Below are 19,654 nucleotides of genomic sequence, written 5' to 3' on the forward strand. Positions count from 1 at the left end.
TGGGCCCGTGAGCAACAACTACTGAGCCTGCACGTCTGGAGCCTGTGCTCCGCAACAAGAGAGGTCGTGATAGTGAGAGGCCCGCGCACCGCGATGAAGAGTGGCCCCCGCTCGCCACAACTAGAGAAAGCCCTAGCACAGAAACGAAGACCCAACACAGCCAAAAATAAATAAATTAATTAATTAAAAAAAAACATTGGCTTTCTTTAAAAAAAAAAAGTTAAAAGAGACAAAAACATATTAATGAAAGTTTCAATAGAGCAAAATGATATAAAAGTTATAAACATTTACAAACCTAATGACAGATCATCAAAATATATGAAGCAAAAATTGACAGAGTTGAAGGGAGAAATAGACAATTCTACAATAATAGTTGGAAACTTCAGGACTCTAATAACGATAATGGATAGTTCAGTCAAACAGAAGTAAGGAAATAGAGGACTTAATAACTGTGTCTAACAGACATATACAGAACACTGTAGCCAACAACAGCATACATATTTATCTCAAGTGCACATGGAACATTTTCCAGAATGGACCATATGTCAGGCCACAAATTAAGTTTCAGTGAAAAGAGATATACAAAGTATCTTCTCCAACCACAATGGGATTAAGTTAGAAATGAATAACAGAAGGAAAAGTGGAAAATTCACACTATTGTGGAAATTAAATGACACACGCTTGAACAACCAGTGGGTCAAAGAAGTTACATGGGAAATTAGAAAAAAAAATACTTAAAAAAAACAAAAACACAACATACCAAAACTATGGGATGCATCAAATGTGGTGCTAAGAGGAGAATTTATAGTTACAATCACTAACATTAACAAAGATTTCAAATCAGCAAGCTAGCTTTACAACTTTTAAAGAACTTGAAAAAGAAGAGCAAACTAAACCCAAAGCTAGCAGAGGAAGAACATAATAAAGATTAGAGATAAATGAAATAGAGAATAAAAAATAAATAGTAGAGAAAATCAATAAAATCAAAAGTTGATTGCTCAGAAAGACCAACAAAATTGACAAACCTATAGCTACAGGGACTAAGAAAAAGACTTAAATTACTAAAATCAGAAATGAAGGTGGGGACAAACTACAGATTCTACAGAAATAAAAAGGATTATAAGAGTACTGTAACAGTTCTCCACTAACAAATTGTATAACGAGATAAAATGGACAAATTCCTAGAAACACAAGCCTACTAAAGACTAAGCTACAAAGAAATAGAAATTCTGAATAGACCTGTAACTAGTAGGGAGATTGAATCAATGATCAGAATAAAGACAAGTCCTGAACCCGATAGCTTCACTATTGATTTCTAGCAAACATTTAAGGAAGAATTAAAACCAGTTTTTCTTAAACTTTTCACAGAAGTTGAAGAGGAGGGAAAACTTTCTGACTGATTCCTTGGGACCAATATTACCCTGATATCAAAGCCAGACAAAGACACTGCAAGAAAAGAAGACTACAAGCCAATATCCCTTATGTTCAACACTGATGCAAAACTCAACAAAACACTAACAAACCAAATTCAGGAGCCTATTAAAAGGATTATACATCACGACCATGAGGGATCTATATTGGAATGCAAGGATGGTTCAACATATGAAAATCTATCAAATCTAAATGAAGGACAAAGACTACACAATCATCTTAATTGACACAGAAAAGCATTTGACATAATTCAACATCCTTTATGATAAAAAACATTCAACAAACTGGGAACAGAAGGAAACTACCTCAATATAATAATATTCTTATATGAAAAACTCACAGTGAACATCATACTCCATACTGAAAGGCTGAAAGCATTTCCTCTAAGATCAGAAACAACTCAAGGATGTCCACTTTTGCCACTTCTGTTCAACACAGTGCTGGAAGTTCTAGCCAGAGCAATCAGGCAAGAAAAAAATAAAAAACGTTCAAATTGAAAAGGAAGAAGTAAAAGTATCTCTGTTCACAGATAATATGATTTTTATTCAGCTTTATTGAGATATAATTGACAAAATTCTAAGATAATGTATACAACATGGTGATTTGATATATGTATACACTGTGAAAGGAATTTCCACATTGATTTAATCAACATACATCATATCACATTTTTTTGTTGGTTTTATCTTGTTTTGGTGAGAACATTTACATACTACTCTCAGCAAATTTCAATTATACAATACATTGTTACCAACTATAGTCATCATGTTATACATTATGTCCTCAGTCCTTATTCATTTTATAACTGAAAGTCTGTACTTTTTTTTTACCAACCTTTCTGTATTTCCCCCACCATCCAGCCCCTGCAACCACTCTTCCTACTTTCTGCATATGAGTTCAACTTTTTTTTTTTTTTTTTTGATATAGAAATGATACAGTGATACCATGCAGTATTTGGTCTTTTTCTGTCTGGTTTCTTTAATACCCCCAAGCTCATTCACACACCATGGAATATTATGTATGTGTATGTATCTGTGTGTGTGTTTATGTACATATATACATATATCACATTTTCTTGATCCATTGATTTGTTAATGGTCATTTTGGTTCTACTGCAATGAACATAGGAGTACAGATACCTCTTCTAGATAATGGTTTTGTTTACTTTGAATACATAGCCAGAAGTGGGATTAGTAGACCATATAGTAGATGTATTTAACTTTTTGAGGAACTTTCATACTGTTCTTCATAGTGACTACCAGTTTACATTTCTACCTACAGTGTATGAGCCTTCTCTTTTCTTCGTGTTCTTGCTAGCATTTGTTATCTCTTGTCTTTTTAATGATAGCCATTCTAACAGGTGTGAAGTGGGTGATCTCATTGTGGTTTTGATTTGCATTTTTCTGGTGATTAGTGATATTGAGCGCCTTTTCATGTACTTGTTGCCCATTTGTATGTCTTCTTTGAAAAAATGTCTCTTCAGGTCCTTTGCCTATTTTGAAATTGGGTTATTTGGGTTTTTTCTATTAAGTTGTAGATATGATCTTACTTAGAAAACCCTAAAGATTTCACACACACACACACACACACACACACACACACACACAAAACTGTCAGAAGTAATAAATTTAGCAAAGTATCAGGATACAAAATCAACATACAAAAATCAGTTGCATTTTTTTTTTTTACATCTTTATTGGAGTATAATTGCTTTACAATGTTGTGTTAGTTTCTGCTGTACAACAAAGTGAACCAGCTCAGTTGCATTTCTATACAGTAATAATGAACAATCTGAAAAAGAAATTATGAAAACAATTTAATTTACAGTAGCATGAAAAAGAATAAAATACTTAGGAATTAACAAAGGAGATGAGAGACTTGTACAATGATAACTACAAAACATTGCTGAAAGAAATTAAAGAAGACATAAATAAATTGAAACGCATCCCATGTTCATGGATTGGAAGATTTAATGGTGTTGAAATGTAAATTCTATGGAAAGTGATCTACAGACTCAATGCAATTCCTATCAAAATCCCAATGACTTTTTTTGAGAAATAGAAAAACCCATCCTAAAATTCATATGGAATCTTAAGGGGCCTCAAATAGCCAAAACAATCTTTTGAAAGAAGAACAAAGCTGGAGTATCCACACTTCCTGATTTCAAAACCTACTACAAACCTACAGTAATCAAAACAGTGTGGTAATGTCATACAAACAGACATATAAACCAATGAAATAGAATAGAGAGCCCAGAAATGAACGTGTTACATATATGGTCAAATGGTTTTTGACAAGGTTGCCAAGACCATTCAATGGGCAAAGATTCTTTTTAACAAATGGTGCTGGAAAAACTGGATAGCCACACATAAAAGAATGAATTTGGACACTTACCTAACACTATATACAAAAATTATCTCAAAATGGATCAAAGACCTAAATTTAAGAGCTAAAACAATGAAACCTTAGAAGAAAATATAGGACAAAAACTTCACAATGTTTTATTTGGCAATGATTTCTTAGATATGACACCAAAGGCACAGGTAACAAAAAACAGGCAAATTGGACTTCATGAAAATGTTTGAAATTTGTACATCAAAAGACACTATCAATAGAGGAAAAATCCATCCACAGAATGGGAGAAAATATTTGCAAGTCATGTATCTAATAAAGGATTAATATCCAAAGTACATAGAGAACTACTAAAACTCAACAACAAACAGCAACCCAATTGAAAGATGGGCAAAGGATTAAATAGACTTTTCTCCAAAGAAGACAGCCCATAATTTATGTACGTGAAATGATGCTTAACATCACTAATCATTAGGAAAATGCAAATCAAAACAAGAATGAGATACCACCTCACACTAAGACGGCTACTATCAAAAAAAAACAGAAAACAGTAAGTGTCAGTAAGGATGTGGAGAAATTGAAACTTGTGCTCTGCTGGTGGGAGTCTAAAATGGTATAGCCATTGTGGAAAACAGTATGGCAGTCCTAAAATAAATTTTAAGTAGAATTATACCATCCAGCAATTCCACTTCTGAGTGAATATCCAAAAGAATTGAAAGCAGCATCTCAAAGTGATATTTGTACACCCATGTTCATAGCAGCAATATTCACAACAGCCAAAAGGTGGAAGAAACAAGTGTCAATTGACAGATGAATGAATAAGAATCATATGGTATATACATACAATGGAATATTATTCAGCCTTAAAAAGGGAGGAAATTCTGTGATATACTACAACAGAGATAAGCCTTGCAGGGTAAACATTATGCTAAATGAAACAAGCCAGTCACAAAAAGACAAGTGCCATATGATTCCATTTACATGAGGTACCTGTAGTAATAAAAATCATAGAGACATAAAATAGAACAGTGATTGCCAGGGGCTGAGTGGAGGGAGGAATGGGGTGTTTAACTGGTACAGAATTTCACTTTTGCAAGACAAAAAGAGCTATGGAGATCAATGGTGGTGATGGTTGTACAATATGTTTGTATGTAATACCACTGAACTGTATGCTTAGAAAATTAAGATGGTAAATTTTGATATATGTGTAACAATACAAAAATTTGAACAAAAAAACCTACATGTAAACATTTACAGTGGCTTTATTCATCATCCTCCAAAATGGAAACAACTCGAATGTTCTTCAACTACTGTAGTACCTGTATACAAAATAGTGATGACTGATACATGGAACAGTATGGCTTTATCTCAAATGTATCATGTTCAGTAAAAGAAACCAGACTCAGAAAGTCACATACTATGTGACTACATTTTTATAAAATAATATAAAAACAAAACTATAAGACAGCTACCTGATGAATGGGCCCCAAGGGACCAGGTCTGGGTAGATGAATTGACTACAAAGGGATTCTGAGATGTGATAGAAATATTGCATATTGTAATCTTTTTAAAAATTCAATAAATCTTTATTGAGCTCCCATGGGGTATAACATAGGGGTATAATTTTATTGTTCTGAATGTGTTTATCCAGTTTTCCCAACACCAGTTGTTGAAGAGACTATCCTTTCCCCCTGGCTGTTCTTTGCTCTCCTCTGGAATATTAGTTGACTGTATATTCAGGGGTTGTAATTCTGGGCTTTCTATTCTGTTCCATTGGTCCAAGTGTCTATTTTTGTTCCCGTCCCATACTGTTTTTATTACTATAGCTTTATAGTATAGTTTAAAATCAGGAAGTGTGATATCTCTAGCTTTGTTCTTTTTCCTCAGTATTGTTTTTGCTATTTAGGGTCTTTTGTGGTTCCACACAAATTTTAGGATTTTTTTTTTTTCTATTTCTGTAAAGAATGCCATTGGTATTTGATGGGAATTGTGTTGAATCTATAGATGGCTTTGGGTAGTATGGATATTTTAACAGTATTAATTCTTCTGATCCATGAACACAGGATATTTTTCCATTTGTTTGTGTCTTCTTCAATTTCTTTCAGCAAATTATTATAGTTTTTGTTGTACAGATCTTTCACTTTCTTGATTAAAATTACTCCTAAATATTTTGTTGTTGTTTTTTTTAAATTTTTATTTATTTATTTATTTATTTATTTATTTATTTATTTATTTATTTATTTATTTATTTTTGGCTGTGTTGGGTCTTCGTTTCTGTGCGAGGGCTTTCTCTTGTTGCGGCAAGTGGGGGCCACTCTTCATCGCCATGCGCGGGCCTCTCACTATCACGGCCTCTCTTGTTGCAGAGCACAGGCTCCAGACGCGCAGGCTCAGTAATTGTGGCTCACGGGCCTAGTTGCTCTGCGGCATGTGGGATCTTCCCAGACCAGGGCTCGAACCCGTGTGCCCTGCATTGGCAGGCAGAATCTCAACCACTGCGCCACCAGGGAAGCCCTATTTTGTTGTTTTTGATGCCATTTTGAATGGGGTAGATTTCTTTCTTTCTTAGATGGTTCATCATTAGTGTATAGAAATACAGCTGATTTCTGTATGTTAATTTTGTATCCTGCAACTTTACTGAAATTGACTAGTTCCAATATTTTTTTTGGCTGAGTCTCTGGGATTTTCAATATACAAACTCACATCACTTGCTAATCACTACAGTTTTGCTTTTTCTTTTCAGATTTTAATGTCTTTTATTTCTTTGTCTTCTCTAATTGCTCTAGTTAGAACTTCTACTATTTGAATAAGAGTGATAAGAGTGGACATCTTTGTCTTGTTCTTGATCTTAAAGGAAAAGCTTTCAATTTTTCTCCATTGATTATAATGTTAGTTGTGTGTTTCTTGTATATGACCTTTATTATGTTGAAGTATGTTCCTTCTATGCCCAATCTGTAGAGTATTTTTATCGTGAAAGGATGTTGTATTTTGTCAAATGCTTTTTCTGCATCTATTGAGATGACTGTGATATTTATCTTTCATTTTATTAGTGTGATATGTTACATTTATTGATTTGTATATGTTGAACCATTCTCGCATCCCAGGGATAAATCCCACTTGGTCATGATGTATAATCATTTTAATGTGTTCTTGAATTCAGTTTGCTAATATTTTGTTGGGAATTTTTACATCTATATTCACCAGGGATATTGGCCTACAGTTTTCTTTTTTTGTGGTGTCCTTATCTGGCTTTGATATCACAATAATGCTGGCCTCATGGAATGAGTTTGGAAGTATTCCCTTCTGCTTAATTTTCTGGAAGAGTTTGGGAAGGATTGGTGTTAATTCTTCTGAAAATGTTCAGTAGAGTTTGCCAGTGAAGCTGTCTGGTCCTGGGGTTTTCTGTGTTGGAAGGGTTTGATTCCTGATTCAATCTCTTTACTTGTTTTTGGTCTGTTCAGATTTTCTATTTCTTCCTGATTCAGTGTTGATAGGTTGTGTGTTTCTAGAAATATTTCCATTCCTTCTAGGTTATCTAATTTGTTGGCACATGATTGTTCTTAATAGTCTCTTATGAGCCTATGTATTTCTGTAATATTATATTTAACATCTCCTTTTTACTTTCTAATTTTATTTATTTGAGTTTATTTCCATCTTAGTTAGTCCAGCTAACGATTTGTCATTAAAAAAAAATCTTTTTGAAGACCCATCTCATAGTTTCATTGATCCTGTCTACTGTTTTTCTGATCTCTATCTGTTTCATTTATTTTCTCTCTGATCTTTATTATTTCCTTCCTTATGCTAACTTTGGGCTTACTTTGTTCTTTTTTCCTAGTTCCTTGAGATATTAAAGTTAGATTTTTTTATTTGTGATTTTTCTAATTTCTTAATATCTGCATTTATCACAATGAACTTTGCTCTCAGAACTGCTTTTGCTGCATACCATACATTTCGACATGTTGTATTTTCATTTTCATTTGTTTCAAGATAATTTTTTATTTCCCTTTTGATTTCTTCTTCAGCTCACTGGTTGTTCAGAAATGTGTTGTTTAGTTTCCACATATTTGTAGACTTTACAGCTTTCCTCTTGTTGATTTCTAGTTTCATACCATCATGGTCAAAAAAGATAGTTGGTATGATTTCAGTCTTTTTAAATTTGCTAAGATTTGTTTTATGTCCTATTATATGATCTATCCTGGAGACTGTTCATGTACACTTGAGAAGAATGTGTATTCTGCTGCTGTTGGGTGGAATGTTTTATAAATGTCCGTTAGGTCCATTTGTTCTAAAATGTGGTTCAATCCAATGTTTTCTTGTTGGTTTTCTGTCTGGATGACCTATCTATTGCTGACAGTAGCATATTGAAGTCCCCTATTATTGTAGTGTTGTCTATTTCTCACTTTAGATCTTTTAGTATTTGCTTAATATATTTTAGTGCTCTCATGTTGGGTGCATGTATATTTACAATTGTTATATCTTCTTGAAGTATTGACCCCTTTGTCATTATCTAATAACCTTCTTTGTCTCTTGTTACTGTTTTGGGCTTTAAGTCTATTTTGTCTGATATAAGTATAGCTAACCCCACTTTCTTTTGGTTTTCACTTATTTGGAATATTTTCTTCTATCCTTTGAGCCTATGTATGTCACTTTGACCTGAAATAAGTCTCCTGTAGGCAACATATAGTTGGGTCTTGGTTTTCCCAGCCCTCTCTCTGCCTTTTGATTGGTGAATTCAATATGTTTACATTTACAATGATTATTGGTATGTAAGGACTTAACTACTGTCATCTTATTATTTGCCTTCTGCTTGTTTTTCATCTCAATTCTTTCTTTTTCCTTCTGTTTCTGCCTACCTTTGTAAATTGGTGGTTTTCCCTAGTGATTTTTTCAGTCCCCCCTTTTTATGTTTTGTGTCCCTATGGTAGATTTTTGCTTTTTGGTTACCATGAGGCTTACATAAAACATCTCATAGGAACAAAATAGTCCTTTTTATCCTGATAACAACTTCTCTTTTTTCATCTATAAAGTTTCCATCCTTTTACTTCTTTTATATTTTTGATGTCAAAATTTTCCTATTGTTGTACTGTGAATTCATTACCAAATTGTAGTAGTTATAGTTATTTTTAATTCTTCTTTCCTTTAACATTTGTACTGTAATTAAATGGTTAACACACCATTCTAGTATAGAGTTGCAGTTTTCTAATTGTGATTGTCTGTTTTTCACCTTTACTAAACTGTTGTGTATTTTCATATGTTTTTGTGTCACTAATTAGCATCTTTCCATGTCAGCTTGAAGAGTTTTTTTTAACATTTCTTGTAAGTCAGGTCTAGTGGTGGTGAACTCCTTCACCTTTTGTTTGTATCTCCTTTATGTCTGAAGGATAACTTCACCAGGTAAAGTATTCTTGGCTGGTAATTTTCAATCTTTCAACACTTTGAATATGTCATGTCACTCTCTCCTGCCCTGTAGAGTTTCTTCTGAGAAATCCACTGATAACCTAATGGGGATTCCTTTGTAGATTACTTTCATTTTTTTTCCCTGGCTGCCTTTTGGATTCTTTCTTTATCATTGATTTTTTTTGACAGTTCCATTATAATGTGTCTTGTAAACAGACTTTTTGTATTGAGATAACGTGGTGTTCTATTAGCTTCATGGACTTTTATGTCTAATTCCTTCCCCAGGTTTGGAAAGTTCTCAGCTATTATTTTTTAAATAAACTCCCCTTTTCCCTCTTTTCTCCATCTGGTACACCAGTTATTCTTATATTTGCTTTTCTGATCAAATCCTTAGGGTTCATAGGGCTTCTTCATTTTTAAAAAATCTTAGTTCTCTTCTCTCTTCTAACTGAATCATTTCTAAATTCTTATCCTCCCAGTCACTTATTCTTTCTTCCATCTGATCTGTTCTGTTACCTTTGCTCTCTGATGAGTTCTTTATTTCATTCATTGATTTATTCAGCTTCAGAATTTCTGTTTGGTTCCTAAAAAATTCAGTTTCTTTTGTAAAGAATCCTTTATGGTCATTAATTTTGTTCCTGAGTTTATTGACTTGCCTTTCTGAGTTTTCTTATAGTTTATTGAATTTCTTCATAACAGCTACTTTGAATTCTTTATCAGAGCTCAGTATACTGTGCCTTTGAGTTCAGTTCCTGGAGAATTATCATTTTCTTTTTGTGATACCATATCCCTTGATTTTTCATAGTGTTTGACCATATGTGCCTCTACTTTCGCAGTTGAAGTAGCAAGCACTTTTCTTAGTTAAGGATTTGTTTGCTTTGGCTGTTACAGCTCGTCAGGCTGGCAATTAGAAAACTTTCTTTTGTTTTCCAGAAGGTGGCGCTGTAGCTCAAGTTTTAGGTTTCTCCTGTAGAAGCTGGCTCTTGGGGCTGTGCTTGGGAGTTGTAAAAAGAGCTGGCATCAGAATGGGGGGAGGCTTGGGCTTAGGAACTGAGACTTTGGAAGTGCCATGGCCTGGTAGGGGGATCCTAGAGTGGGGTATCCCAGAGTCCTGAAGCAGATAGCAGGAAACATGTTCCTTCAATGCCCTTATCTGCCCCCTTTCCTTTTCTCTTCCTCCCCACCCCCTCTAGTCATGGAGGTCCCTCCTCAGAACTCCAGGTCTGCTGGAGAGAATTGGGACCCTCCAGCTGCGACCCACCTGCATCTGGGCAGTTTGTCACTCACCACTTTGGCTTTCCTTCTCCTCTAACACAGAGGTAGCTACTTCCACTGCTAAAAGTCCAGTGTTGTTTAGGGTCACCTTGGAGAGGGGGGCTGCCTCAGCAGGTTCCTGCCTCTCCTCTGTCTCCAAACTTGTCTCAGTCCTGCTCTAGTTCCCCCATCAGGCTGGCTGGACCTCCACAAATTCTCTGTCTCCTGTGAGGGTCCACCCAGTTGTGTGTTCTCAGGTTCCCTTTCTCCCAATTGGAGCAAGTGAGAGTAAAGCAGACTCATCCACTCCTTTGAATCTGCAGCCCCATCTGAGGTCCTGTCTACCTACTTTGAATGCACAGGGGTAGAAATCTCCTAGGTATCCTGGTATAAAATGCAGAGGGCTTTTGTTTGGTTATGGATGTCCAATTAGTTGTAAATCAAAGGGGAGAGAAAAAAGGAACAATGCATACACCACCATGATGCTGATGTCATGTTAGTTTTGTTACTTTTTAGAGTGGTTATTTCTCTAATGTAAATACTAATTGTCTTGTTCTTTGGTCTTATTTTCTGTATCAATAAAACAAGATGATTATATTTAGATATGTGTTTTCAAATTACCAAAAAAAGGGACATTACAATTAATGGCAGATTTTTTATAAAGCTACAATTTCATGACTTTATATTAAAATATGTTTTTATACAATGTTTTGAAATTTTAGTTATTACTTAAAATCTGGAAACCACTGGACTAGTTTATTCCAATAGTCTCTCTCAAGGTTAACATTCTCTGATCTTACAGTTTATTCTTCCCTTGACTTCTTACATCCCAAGAGAAAGAAAATGTCATATAAGAATGTTTTATGAATCAAATATCTTAAGGGAACTTAATGGTTGTATCAATCAGGATAGAATAAGTTATGCTGCAGTAACAAAGAACTAAAAATTCTCAGTGCCTTACAATAGCAAAGTTTATTTCTCTTGTTCATCTCAGATCAACAAGGGATTCTTCGTATCAGTCACTTTACATTCTGTCACAGAAACATATTGACACATTTTTTACCATATAGAAGCCCCAAAGTAAAACATGACTTCTGTTTGCATCTCATTGCCAAAGCAAATCACATGAGCACTCCTGAATTCAATAGGACAGGGATATATATTTCACCTGCAGAGAGGAGCACTGAATATTTATAAACAACAATATATTCTGTGGGTGAGTATGATATTAGGAATAAAAGCTAACAGAAAAATGAATTTTATTTAAAATGAAAATTAAAAAAACAGGAAATTTGAGAATAACTCTTATTACTTCTCCAATCTTCTGAACATATTAATATTAGCTAAACAGAAATTTCCAGATATCAGAATATCTCCACATACAATTTTTTTTTTTGATTTTTTAGAACAACCCAGTGAGGGAGATTAAAAAGACTGAATTGTGGCTAAAGTCTCACTACAGAGTTAGATCGTTTGGTTTTGAATTACAGTCTCAACATTTACTAAAATATGTTCATGGACAAATTGCATTACTTAATTTCTCAGTGCCTCAGTTTCCTTCTTTTAGGACTGAATATAATCGTAATTCTATCCTGAATTTATATATCTGTGAGGAGTCAAAGTGATAATACATGGAAATGGCACACAGTAACACTCAATGCATATTGCTAGTTGTTAATTATTTTTTGTATTTTTATCATTTATCAACAGTACTATTATTCCCATTTTCTAAATGAAAACCTAAATGCAATCTATAGACTTTAATGTTTCTCTAAGGTTCACATAGTAGATGGCAAAGCTTGGATTCAAAATTAGATTTTTGGTTTAGAGATTTTGTTTCCATTCTAGTCACACTTATTTAAGTAATTTGACACAATCATATTCTAATCTGTGTCTTTAAGGTTATTTTAGCAAAAGGTTGTTGTTGGTTTTTTTTTCCTATAGATTGATATAAATGGTTCAGGAAAAAAAGACTAGCTGAGATTGGGAGAGGATATTGAGAATGAGAAAGGAAGACAAAGAGAAAGCAAGCAACTGAAAAGGTACAGTGTAATTAGAGTAGGTGGCAGGGCAGCCAACTGAGCTGGCGGAGGGAAGTCAGTGGTTTGCTCAGGAAACAGGAGTGATAGTGGCCAATCTGGTGCCATTGTGGAGTTCAGATTAGACTTTTTGTACAAATTGGATTTGGAGAATTAGAGCAGGATTGTAAGACCACCTACTGAAAGGAAGAGTATTATAGGAAATCTATAAAGTCCTAAATTCAGCATTTTTTTCCTAATTGAAGAGAAAAAAAAAACCAGAACTGTGTGACTTTGTTGTTTTATAATTGAAATGACTGAACTGTGGATTTGAGAGACTGCTGACTTTAGGGAAGTCGATGTGGTAAGTTGTTTTAGTGGTTTTTGTGTATCATATAGTTCCCCCCTCCCTTTTTTCTTGAAATAGGTGGTTTCTGTCATATGCTTTGATATAGTTCAGAGTCTCACAATCTGTTTTAGGTTTGTTGACAACTCAAGTTTCAGTTTCCAGCAGTGTTTGAAATGCGTCTGAGGCTTGGCTCAAAATGTTTCTCACATTTCAGAAACGTGGTATGCAAACTTGATTATCTTTGCCTTCATTTCTCTAATCTTCACATGTGACTTACTATCCTGAGAATAAACCTTATGGGTAAGTCTGAGCTAACAATTTTTTTCTTCTTAACATTGGATATGTTTTATTGAAACTTCAAATATAAATTTTCAAATATAAATACTCCCTAAAAAGTATTGCTTTGTTGTTAAGCTATTACCAAATATCCTATTTAATATTATTTAGGAATTCCCAAGACATCTCATTTAGTACATTATAGTAACTGTAAGAGCTTTAAAATAAAAAGAAATTTCCTCTATTTAGAGCAATCCAGAAAACATGAGGTGTGGGCAACAGAGCATTGATATTAGTATCACTAACTATGAATAGCTTCTCTGAGGAGAACCATTTTAGGAAAACTATAATGGGAAGTAGACATAACAACTATTTCAAGTTCTTATTTTTTTACTTTGTTGTTGATGCCAAAGATGTCAAGAATTTGTTTGCATTGTTTCCTTCCCATGATATAAATATACTTTAGTTGTTTTAATGCCTCTGCTGTGAAGTTTATAGCTCTTTAGATTGACTGAGATGAAAATTAAGATTACATGAGAAAACATATGACAATGGCTGATCCTTGGTAGAAGCTTATTATATGTTTGCATATCTCCACCTATGCTAGGATGCTAATAAAATCCCCCAAATTTTGTTTGCAAGTTATCCTGTATTTTAATAATATTTTTAAATGCTTTGTGAAAAACACTTATTTGTTGCTTAAAGAACAGTTCAGAGATAACTGATGAGGCAATGAGGAGAAGTTGTTTCAAAACTAACATGTAGACTGCCAGAAGCTCTAAAGAGTTTTAAAAAAAGAGAAGAGAATGGGGGAAAAATTGCAGGTAGAAAACATTGCTGGTTCCTTCTTATCACCATCTGTTCCTCTGGGGGATAAAAATACATCTGAGATGTAGAAAGTATTATTAGAATTTGGGAATAGTGGAATGGAAAGACAGAATGTCCAAGTAATGATAAGTGAAAGTGGGAAGAGAACTTGAGTTTCTAGCAGTTTGAATAGTACCAGAAGTAAAAATAGCAATAAAATAATAACACTATTACAGCAACCAAATACACTGAGCTTTTACTGTATCCATGCACTTTATATGTGTTAATCCATTTAATCATCATAACAACTCTATGAGGTACATACTACTTTTTCTAGTTTACAGATATATTTAGAGAGGTTACTTTCCAGGATCACACAGCAGATAAATGGTAAGGTCAGGATTTAAACTATGCTTTGTCTAACTCCTAAGGTCTTAGTCTTAACCATTACATTTTAACATTTGGAACCTTGGGTCAAGTGTGAAGTTCAAATGTTCTCTAACTCTCAACTCTTTATCACCATCAGCCCTATGTCATCCACTATTTAGTCAGTCTTCTCTCCTATTCTCTTTCTAATATTCATGTACATTCAGTTAGTCTTGTCCTCCTTGCAAATTTTCCTTCCTATTTGTTTTTGAATACATTTCTTTGTTAATTAAACTCTCCCTATGTTGAAGGTAACTCTTTATATGTTCTACTACCTGCCCTATCATATAGACTGCAGAGTTATAACATTGGATTCAACATGTCTATTGGTACCTTGTCAACTTTCAAGGGTCCAGCTCTCCAGGCCTGATAATCCCACCAGAGTGAACTGGCCTATACATACTAGTTGCTTATGAATGGTATCTGTTCTGACTGGTTGGTGTCTGTGCTAAATTAGTTGTTAAATATTTTGTGTGCCATTTCTGAAACTATCATTTCTTTGTTGAAAGCTGCCATGTCTCTCTTCTTCTTTCTCCATATCTAATTTTTTTATGACCCAAACTCAGTATATTCCATATTAGCTCTTCAGTTTCCCTAAATCAATCTGCCTCTAGGTTGCACTATGCATGAAAATGCCATTGTCGTTGTTCCACTCACTAAACTTTAAATCATGGAGTCCTCTTTGATTCTTCCTTTTCTCTAGTCCCCTACATCTGATTAGCTACCATTTCTGTAGAATTATCTCCACCAAATCTATTGCATCTCTCCTCTCTATATCAATTCATTATTGCTGAATAACAATAATTTATTATGTCTCATATGTCTATGGTTGACTAAGTAGTTCTTCTGATTTAGCTCTGGAACAATCATTCAACTAACAGTTAGCTGGTAGGTCAACTCACATGGTTAGAATGGCTAGGGCCAATTAGATCTCTCCATGTGGTCTTCCCAGTTATCATCACAACACAATGGTCTCAGATTTTCAAGAGATGTGCAGATGCTAATCAAACTTCTGTTTGTGTTTGTGGTTTGTTTGCTGACATCCCTCTGGACAAAACAAGTTATAAACCAATTCCATAGTCTATGTAGGAAGAGATTCCACAAAAATATGGATACTGTCAAGTGTCATTCATTGGGTGGCACTTATTGTTACAGTTTACCACAGTCTCCTAATTTTCATTTTTACTGCTGAAATCATAGTTCACATTTTCATCACTACTCTGTTTTACTACTGCACAAGTTTTCGATTGTTTCTATCTCAGTTATCTTTGCCTGCCAATCCATCTGCCATACTCCAAAGGCTCTAATCATGTTACTTTCCTTTTTAAAAACAAACAAATGAATAAAAACCTTCTATAACTTCTCATAGCTTTCAGAAGAAAGTCTGCTTTCTTCTCCCTGACTTTGAGAGCCCCCCAATATAACTTTCCTAAGTCCTATGGCTCCTCTACTTCTAACTCAATGTTCTACAAAACTATATTAATTTCTTGCTATTTTCCTTGCCCAATTCCTACAATTGCTATATTTCTTTTCTTACTTAAAAGCCATTTCACCTTATCTCTTTTCATTAAAACCAAACCCATTCTTCAAGTCAATTTTACCTTCCCGTATTCCCATCAGTCACAAAGGATTTTCCTATTAATGAAATCCTAAAGCACGTTACTCATCTCTCTCTTAAGATAGTGATCATATCCTTCATTTTATTATTGTTATTTGTATTTGTGCATGGCCGTGTCCTTTCTCAGACTTAGTATGAGAAAGGTGCTACAACAGTGCTGTCCAATAGAAATATAATGAAAACCACATATGTAATTTAAAAAAATTTAGTAGCCATATTAAAAAAGGTAAAACTAGGAAATTTAATGTTAATAATAAATTTTATCTAGCCTAATGTATCACAAAATATTATCTCAACATGTAAACAATATACTAATTAATTTTTTACATTGTTTTTCATGCTAACTTCAAAATCTGGAGTGTATTTTACATACATATCATATTTCTGTCCAGATAAATCATATTTCAAGGGTTCAATAGCAAAGCGTTGCTTTTGGCTACCATATTGGACATTACAACCTGAGAATTCTATGAGAAACATTGGTGTAGTACAGAGAATGTTGACTCATGGTAGGACGATTATCAAATTTTGGCCTTGTTACTTATTATATGAGCCTGAACAATTTATTCAGTCTCTCTTAGCCTTAGTTCCTTTATGTATACAAAGTTTTTGCAAGGATTAGAGTTGACTGTATTACACAGTTTCTGACATGGTGTTCATTTACTTAAAAAAACATCAATGTGGACATGACCCAAGCTACACCAATGTCTTGCACAATCCCTGGATTTTAGAGTCTGTATATTGTAACCATTTATTGATCACGTAAGCCATTATGCTATTTGTTTTGCAAGGAATATTAAATATGAAGTCTACCTTTAAGAAGATTGGTCCCAGAGTGATGGCCATATAAATACTTATTTTTTACAATATAAATCAAATATCACTTAATAATATCATATAAGTTAAAAAGCTGTCTTACAGAGGAGTTATTAACTATTCCTGGGAATATCAAGGTACGCTTCATAAAGATGCTTTTTCAACTGCATCTGAAAGGAAGAGAAGTTACTAGATATTCAGGGGTGATGGAAGGGAACCATAGAGAGTTAAATAAAGTGCATGAAAGTCATGGAGGAAAAAAATTCCTTGTAAAATATGAAGAAATTTTAGTTTTGCAATGGATAGGTGTTAGGGACTTCATGTTTGTGTTCCACCCCACCAAAAAATTCAAATGTTGATACCCCAACTCCCAACGGAATGGTATTAGGCTATGAGGCCTTTGAGAAGTAACTACATTAAGGTGAAGTCATGAGAGTGAACTCTTGAGAGTGAACTCATTTGGATCTAATTCTCTTTCTTTTCAATCCTCTCTTCGAAGTGTTTGCCATCATTTCCATGGATTTAAAATGCATACTTTGGCATGGAGGCCTGCATCTTGAAAGCAGATCTTTTCTTGGACTTCAACCTCACATTTACAAGAGATGCTTCACATCTCTACTTCACTATTTCACAGACATCTCCTACTTAACATATCCAAAATGTGACCTTCAATTTGTTTCTTCAAGAAGCCTTTTGGTATTCCCCGCTGCTCTGTTTCACCACTTACTAAGATACCTGAGGTATTTCCTTGATTTTTTCCTCTGAACAACTTGCCCTACTTCTTCATATAAACCTTAGCATGATCTATGAATTTTTATCTTCAAACTATCTCTTAATTCCTTGCACTTCTTTTCTTGTGTCCTCTTCCACCTCTTCATCCAGGTCATCATTATGTCTTGCCTGTTTTCCAAAACAACTTTTCTCCTGTTTGTACTGTTTTACTTCCTCAACTGATTTTACTACAAACCACAAAATAATATTCATAGTATTTAAGTCAAATTACAAACTCACATGCCTAACACTATTACATTTTTATTGCATTTAGACTAAAATCTCAACTCCTCATGATAACCTACAGTACTATACACTATCTGGCATGAACCTAGCCCTCCAACCTCAGCTTTGCTCTTTCTCTTGGCAATCCCATACCCTCAGTCATGATGGACTTTACTTGAATGGGCCATGTTATTTTTCACCTTGGAGATTTTTGGGGATGTTTACCCCCACTTATTTTGGAATGCTCCTAACCCAGGTTTTAGTATGGCTGGTTCCTGTTCTTTATAAGTGGTCCCATAACTCAGTGACTGGCATCACCAGTCATTCAGTTCTGCAAGCAAGAAATCTGGTCTCATTGTTGAAACCCTCTTCTCATATGTCACTCAGACCATCATGCATTCAGCATCACATTCCTAATTTACCTTCTAAATATTTCTCGACTAAGTTCTTTTCTCTCTCCACTGCCACTATCTAGTCATGGTTTTGTTAAATGACTAAAATCTCTTATTTTACCAACATTATTATGAAGAAAACACCACAGACTCACAATTTAAAACCAGACTTTATTGTTTATAACAAATTCATTGCAGGATGGACGCAGGGAGTCCAAACACAAGCCACAGCCTGGGAACACCTCACAGCAGTTTTGTAACACATCAGAATTACATGCTTTCTTTTAGGTAAGATTGTACAGAGAGAACCCTTTTAAGAATTTCCTGGTCGTTAGCAGGGGAGTAGGGTAACCATGATAATCAGGTATGTATGTCCAGGAAGGGAAGACGAACATTATGGACTTAAGGCTGCAAACTTCAAAAAGGATATTTGAAAGGGATTCTATAATGGGATAGCAGTATTTGTACAGGGAGCATATGTGTATAGAGGTTAAAGAGCTTGTCCAGGAGAATAAAACATCAAGGCCATCTATTGAAATTGTTACTATTAGCATATCAAACTGATAGAACTTCACGTTCTGTTGATTATGGAGGGGCTCACTTCATCATCAGCATCTACCTTAGCCCTTCCTCTAATCATTCCATTGTCTACTGTGCATCCAGAATGGTCTTCTCAAATCAGAAAACCACCACCAGCACCACCACCTTTCCAAAATTCTGTCAATGGATTACCACTTACCTTAGAATAAAAGGCCAAAATTCTTAGCAGGGCTATTAGACCTTTCTGCATCTGAAGCCTCATCTCCCAAACTCTCCTCTTCAACTTTTTTTTTTTTTTCCTATAGCCATACTAATCTTTTAGTTACTCAGATTCACTGAGCTCCTTTTATCTCATCAAGTTTAACTCAGGGAAATTCTGCCTCTTCTACTTGGAAGGATCTTTTCTCACCTCTTTCCCTAATTAACTGCTATTCATCATTCAATTCTTAGTTCAAAGGCCACTCCTATAAAGTCATTTATCGAGGATTAGGTCAAATTCCCCTACTATTGTCATGACTTTCTGTACTTTTCTTCTCACCACTCACCATAAATCTATAGAACAGTGTCTATTTTGGTCTTTATTGAATCCTCAGTCACAGGACAGGGTCTGGCAGATATTTTAAGAACTCAATAATTATTTGTAAAATAAAGTGACATAATGAAAGAGAAGAGGAAAAGAAAAATATGTCAATTTTTGAGAAGTAGAAACTTAGTAAAGATAAGGCCTTGGAATAGAGTTATTCCTCTCATCCTCAGTCTAATTCTTCCCACATTTCACCAATTCCTGATTACCTTGATTTCTCAGATCATAAATGTCCTGGGATCTCAATAGAAGCATAAGAAGTGTAGACATGCCTCAGAGATATCGTGGGTTCAGTTCCAGATCACCATAATAATGCGAGTATCTTAATAAAGCCATTCACAGAATTTTTCTGGCTTCACCAGTGCATGTGAAAGTTATATTTATAGTGTAATCTGTTAA

General features: G+C 34.5%; 1 protein-coding gene across 5 annotated transcripts in view; it reads left to right on the forward strand.

The window, feature by feature from the left end:
* Nucleotides 1–19,654, forward strand: part of RNPC3 (RNA binding region (RNP1, RRM) containing 3) — a 70,893-nt gene that overhangs the window by 36,723 nt on the left and 14,516 nt on the right. The window contains exons 17-18 of one of the 5 annotated variants that reach the window (XR_011073554.1): nt 13,016–13,101; nt 17,244–17,404. The exons of 2 other annotated variants lie outside the window; for them this stretch is intronic. The gene's annotated coding sequence lies outside the window, so the exon portion shown is untranslated. Of the gene's footprint in view, nt 1–1,368; nt 1,920–13,015; nt 13,102–17,243; nt 17,405–19,654 lie in introns of those variants that run through there. 2 more of the 5 variants (XR_011073553.1, XR_011073552.1) reach the window with 2 other exon arrangements.

Source organism: Eschrichtius robustus, chromosome 3 (genome assembly GCF_028021215.1).
Source record: "Eschrichtius robustus isolate mEscRob2 chromosome 3, mEscRob2.pri, whole genome shotgun sequence".
NCBI lineage: Eukaryota > Metazoa > Chordata > Mammalia > Artiodactyla > Eschrichtiidae > Eschrichtius > Eschrichtius robustus.